Genomic DNA, 6,402 nt, shown 5'->3' with positions numbered 1-6,402 from the left:
GTATACTTTCTCCGTATATTACCTTTCGGTAAACTACCGTCCGGTTGTAAAGGAAATCGTTGAACAAGCAACTGTTAAGGCAATGTCCCGTGACATGCTTTTGATTATGGTCTATATCATGTCGGATGCAATTACTATCCTTGGTAGGAACAATAGTAAAGATCACCCTATAGTTTTTTGGTCTGGCACAAGGTCCTGTCTTTGACCATGCTATGCAACCACCGTTCTTACGGTTGACACCAGATTTGCTTCAGGTGACCTAATGAATTCCGGTGAATTCTTAGAATTTTACGTTCAATGGTAATGAACGCATTAAAAATGGGTTTTCAGAAAACAAATCGGTTTGTAATTTTGATCAAAATATTTTCTCGTTCAAGCTCGAGTTTAGATATCATTGAATTCTATGAGTTTGTAATTCTCAATCTTTAAGATTAATCTCAAGGATTGAGTAATATCAGTCTTAAAAGCTGATTTTTGATCTTTAAGATAATTATCCTTTCTTGGGGATCTGATTCATTAGTCTTATAAGCTAATTTGCACGGTGCCCCCCATTGTACGAGACAGATCCTCTCATGGTTAGGATAAGTCGAACAACTTGGCGACCCTGTTTGATGCTGAGGTCCGTAGATTTCCAGCTGATTTTAGAGAAAACTTTTTAAGGTTTTTCGTAGACTCTACAACTGGTCTGGATGACAAATTCCTGACCTAAATCAAGAAGCGCGTGTCTTTTTTTTCTCGGAAGACTTTACTTCTTTTTAAATCAAGTGGCACATTTCTTTCAAATATATTATAAGAAATTGGGTAAAACTGATAAAATTGTCCAAAAGAAAAGTATCTTCAATTATTTGTACAAAAATATGTGATATATGTTCTAAATAACTTGGTTAATTTTTCCCACACTTGGCTTTTATTTTCCTTTCTTTGCCTTTTTATTTTCCTCTATTCCATTTTAAATGAATTCAAGCGTTTTGAGTTGTTTCTCAATTTATGTCCTTTTCGAGGTAACAATAATTTCGGTGTTAACACCTAGTTTTATCGTTCATAAATATGTATAAACATGATTTTGAGTTCATTTAGTTGAAAATTTTTAAAAATTTTACTAGAATTGGGTAGTCAGTATATAAGACTAGGGCTGTTCTTTATTATCAGAGAGCACTAGATTCTAATACAACTACTGCGTTACTAGTATGGTAACCAAGTGTATAAGTCAAAGATTTTAAAAATCCGAAAGAATTTAACCCCTTCCCACACTTAAGATCTTGCAATGCCCTCATTTGCAAGATATCAGTACAATTTAAATTATTGAGGGTGATTAGCGTAGAAAAATGATTAAATTTTACCAAAGTTTCCAAACATATTGTTGTTTATGTTGAATGATAAATGGTGCACATCATTTGTTCATTCCTGCAGTTGTTATTTCACATATATTTTGCATCTTGTCGTCAAAATTAGTTGTTTTTGCTGAACTTAATGCCAGTCTTTGAAAATGCGCTATTTTACCCTGTTTTGCACATGAGATAAACTACAAACATATATATACATATTTTTGAAGTTGGGTATATTACCCCACATTCAAAAATTATTAAAAATCTAATAATAAAAGTTAGAAAATTATAAAAACTATTATAGTATCAAAAGAAATATTAAAAGTATAAAATTACAAGTTACCAAATAAATAAAAATAGGCATAAAAGAAAATTAGGGTTGATGAGGATGGTGCCAGTAGGGATCCCATTCATAGCCGTATGTGATGTAGAATGCTCGATCTGGGTCATATGTAGGGTACGGTGGTCGGTTCTGTATAGTCCAGGGAGGAAATGCGGGCATTGGAGTAGGAATGTAGTTTGTATTTATGTGTGCACAATGACTTATGATTTGGTTTTGATGATACTACCAATCTTGAAATGCTCGTTGTCTAGCCATTTCATACTCATGTTGAGCCATAAAAAGTTGCATTTCTATCATCTGATTCCCCCCTCCCGCATTACCTTGCTGCTGATCTCTTTCGACCTGTGGATGATGGCCGTCATATGGTGCTGCAGCGTTATGTCGTTTCTTTAAAACCTTAGCACCATGATATACTTTCAAACTAATTGTATCACGGGGTTCTGGTGATGCAATTATTAATCCCCCTTGATTTCTATCGACACCGAGATACTCAGCAATTAAAGTAACAAAGATACCACCTCCTATTATACCATTAGGCCGTATACTCCTAACCATAGCCGATAAATAATAACCCACACAATAAGGTATACTCACAGCGCTCTGTGGGTCTCGAATACACATGAGATAAAATAAATCATTCTCATTTACTTTCTCTTTGTTCTTACCTCGCTGTGTAATCGAGTTTGCTAAGAACCTATGGATTACTCTTAGCTCAGCTCTATCAATATCAGTATAAGAGTTATTCCCCCCACGAAATCGGTTATGCCTAGTCATTCTACTCCATATTCCATTCATATCAAAATTTTCATCAACCCTCCTACCGTTAACTATCAACCTTTGAAAATCAGTAGATGCTAGTTCCTCAGGCGTATATATACACAAAGCCTGAGCCATGTCTAGTAGAGACATATGGCGTATCACACCTCCTAATAAAAATCTAATAAAACTCCGATCGGTTAAGGTAGCTACCCGATCATTTATTTCAACACTACATAATAATTCCACACACCATTCTCTATATACACGCCTACGTATATTAAACAAACGTTTCCAATCATTAAAAGTAGAATTACCATACCTTTGTGTAAGTAATTCTCTGATTGGACCGGCCAATCCCACTATTTCTAATGGTTCCAATCTATTACTCTGGGTACTTCAACAACATTAGACTGAAGGGTGTGCAAGTTCCTCTGATATTTTGGATAATCTATCCAATGTCGGTCAAACCTTAAATTAGGATGTAAATCTGCCAATTCTATATTTGAATATGAAATGAATTGATGCGGTAGATTTTGTCTATATTGGTCGTCAATCTCATGTTCTTCTGCATTCTCGGGAGGAGCGTTGTGAGCCTGAGATGCGGATGAAGATTCACCCCTTTCAGTCTGCAAAACACATTAAACACAATTTTTGTGCATCCAAATATGCATTAGTGTTAGCAAAATCATAAATCAAAATAATCATAATGACATGTTTAATCCATTTTAAACTTTATATGCATTTTCACAATATTAACAATTCTACACTTTTACAAATAAACATATATGAAAATGTATACAATGTTCTTTAGCTTTTATCTCAAATAACATGACAAAATAATCATTACTAGTAATTAAACAAGTTCCAAATGGCATTCATATCCATTAAATTGAGTTCATGCATTTTTGACTCAAAAAGTCTACTTTAATACTTAAAAATCATGTTTAGGATCAAAGTTTTGATCATTTAGCAACCTAAACATGTTACACTACTCAATTTAGTATAAACTAACAATAAAATTCGGCCATAACCCGTTTATATCAAAAAGCCCCAATTTTGCTCAAGAACACAAACCCTAGATTACTTAAAATTTGAAGTTTAAGGCTTCTAATCATGTTAAATAGCATCAATCTAGGTTATATAAGCATAATACACAAACAATTTAAGCATAATTAAACTAGAAATCATCAAAATCAAATTAGGTACAAATTTATTCAAGAACACTAAAAATCCGAATTAAAGAGTGTTTAGATGTAGAAATTACCGATCTCCGTGAGAAACTTCTTGTTAGGATCCTTCTCAACATAATTTTAGCAAAACATTTGATGTTTAACGGTGAAAAATCTCGAAATTGAGACCGTTTTTGTGGGTTTTTTCGCAGAAAATATGGGTGTGGTGTGTTTGGGACTGGTCTGTTCGACCAGTTAACCCCATCTGGGTTTTGATATCTCCGCGAGTGCAGATGTGGGTCCCTATCAAGTACCACGAGTGCCGTTTTTTTTATAAAAAAACTTTAACTAATAAAACATAAATTAATAAATTTTAAAAATTTGTTTCTTTTAAGAATGAGGGCGTTTCGGATCGGTGTCCTAGTCCGTCTCTCGACAAAATTTTAAAATTTGTCATTTTAAAGCGTTTGTTTTAAAAGCAAAGATTTTTGGGTTTTTTAAATGTTTTTGGCATACTTTAAATCAATAAGATTAAAAATAATAATAACAAAATTTCTCGTCCCGCCCTCGGGTAAAGCAATTTCGGTTCAACGACCTAGTCTTCAACTTACGACGAATTTTAGATATCAAATTTTTAACTTAATGAAATAAAGTAAATTTTTGTTTTTTTATTCACATCAAACTTAAATTTAAAATGTATAAAATTAAAAATTTATATTAATATTATTAATATTTTTATACATTAATTTTACAAACGTATATTAAAAATATTAATTTTTTTAAAATATTTAAAAACTTAAATATATTGATTTTAAAAATTTACAATAATAATTTAATATTTATATATTAATTTTAAAAACAAGGTAAAACTTCAAAATGAAAATTCTTTTTGGTCTTTTATCCCACTTTAATCAATCAAATATTATCAAAAATATACGCCCCTCTTTTGGGTAAAGTAATTTCGGTTCCATAACCTAGTTTTACTCTTGACGAATTTTTGAAATATTTTTGGATTGATTGATTAAAGATATTTATACCTTACGAATAAACGGTAAATTTCGCAGTGATGTAATAAATTTATGTATGATATCAATAATTTCGGTTTCGCATACCTAATTTTATTGAATACCAATTTAATACTTTATAGCGAACGATTCAGCGTTTATTATCAAAAGGTTAAAAGCAATAAAAATAAAAATAAAAACTGTACATACTTACCTGTGAGAAAGAATTCTCAGAGACCTGCTTTAGCCGACTCATAGGAGAGTCGTGTGATTTGGTTTTCCATAGCTACATAAGCGTAACCTCGATTCTTCTATAACTTTTCTTCTAAACATATGAACGGTCCTTCTCTGCATAGAGTAACAAATTCAATAATTGAATATGTTTGATTGTTCGAACATTTACCTTCGTGTGACCATTTTCCGCATTTATGACATCTTTCGAGGTGTCGTGCTCTTCTTTTTGTTGCGGATTTTGATTTTCCTTTACCAAAATGTGTCTTATGATGATCTTTCCTGAGTTCTTTTCTCACTTCGTCCATTTTTTCTCTTATGAATGATACCAGTTCACTCCGAAGTGTGTCATTATTACGTTTAGTAATCATAGCGTGTAGCATTAGACCATGGTTCAGATCAAAGGAATTCTTCATCTCGTAAAACCTAAAAGAAATAAAAATTCAGAATGGAGGGAGAAGACTAGTTCTTTAGGGTCTGCTAGGGAAAGACCATTCGGATTCCATTTTCGAGAACTACACGAAAACAGAAAATCTAACTCTAACAGAAATACATATTACCCTAAAAATATTTGAATCTTCCCACACTTAGTTAGCTGTGGTGTCGAAATTGTGATTAACTTCATCTTCAACTTCCATTGGATTATCTATGTAATGTTTAACTCTGTGACCATTAACCTTAAATTCAATCCCATTTGAATTTATTAATTCTACTGTTCCGTACAGGAAAACTCTTTTGACTATAAATGGTCCAGACCATCTTGATTTCAATTTTTCAGGAAATGGCTTAAATCGTGAATTGAAAAGAAGAACTCTGTCTCCTTCTTTAAATTCTTTTGAACTTCTGATTCTTTTATCATGCCATTTCTTCGTTCTTTCTTTATAGATTAACGAATTTTCATATGCTTCATGTCTTAATTCTTCTAATTCGTTTAATTGACTTAATCGTAAACGTCCGGCTTCATGCAAATCAAGATTACATGTCTTCAAAGCCCAAAATGGTTTGTGCTCAATTTCTACTGGAAGGTGACATGCTTTTTCGTAAATGAGTCTGAAAGGTGTGGTGCCAATTGAAGTTTTGTAGGCTGTTCTAAAAGCCCAGAGTGCATCCTCCAATTTCATGGACCATTCCTTCAAATTTGATCCTACGGTTTTCTCTAGAATACATTTTAAAGCTCGGTTGGTATTTTCAACTTGTCCACTTGTTTGTGGATGATAAGCGGTTGAGATTTTATGAGTCACTCCATATCTTTTGAGAACTTTCTCAAGTTGATTGTTACAAAAATGAGTACCCCGATCACTTATTAAAGCTTTCGGTGTTCCGAACCTAGCAAAAAGACGTTTTAAGAAGTTGACTACAACTCGTGCATCGTTAGTTGGGAGAGCTTGTGCTTCCACCCATTTAGATACATAATCAATGGCAACGAGAATGTAGAGATTATTATGAGATTTTGGAAATGGACCCATAAAGTCAATACCCCAAACGTCAAATACTTCACATACTCGAATGACATTTTGTGGCATTTCATCACGTTGACTTATTTTTTCGGCCCTTTGACATGCATCACAGGA

Source organism: Rutidosis leptorrhynchoides, chromosome 4 (assembly GCF_046630445.1).
Source record: "Rutidosis leptorrhynchoides isolate AG116_Rl617_1_P2 chromosome 4, CSIRO_AGI_Rlap_v1, whole genome shotgun sequence".
Lineage (NCBI taxonomy): Eukaryota > Viridiplantae > Streptophyta > Magnoliopsida > Asterales > Asteraceae > Rutidosis > Rutidosis leptorrhynchoides.
Note: the sequence above shows the minus strand (reverse complement) of the source record.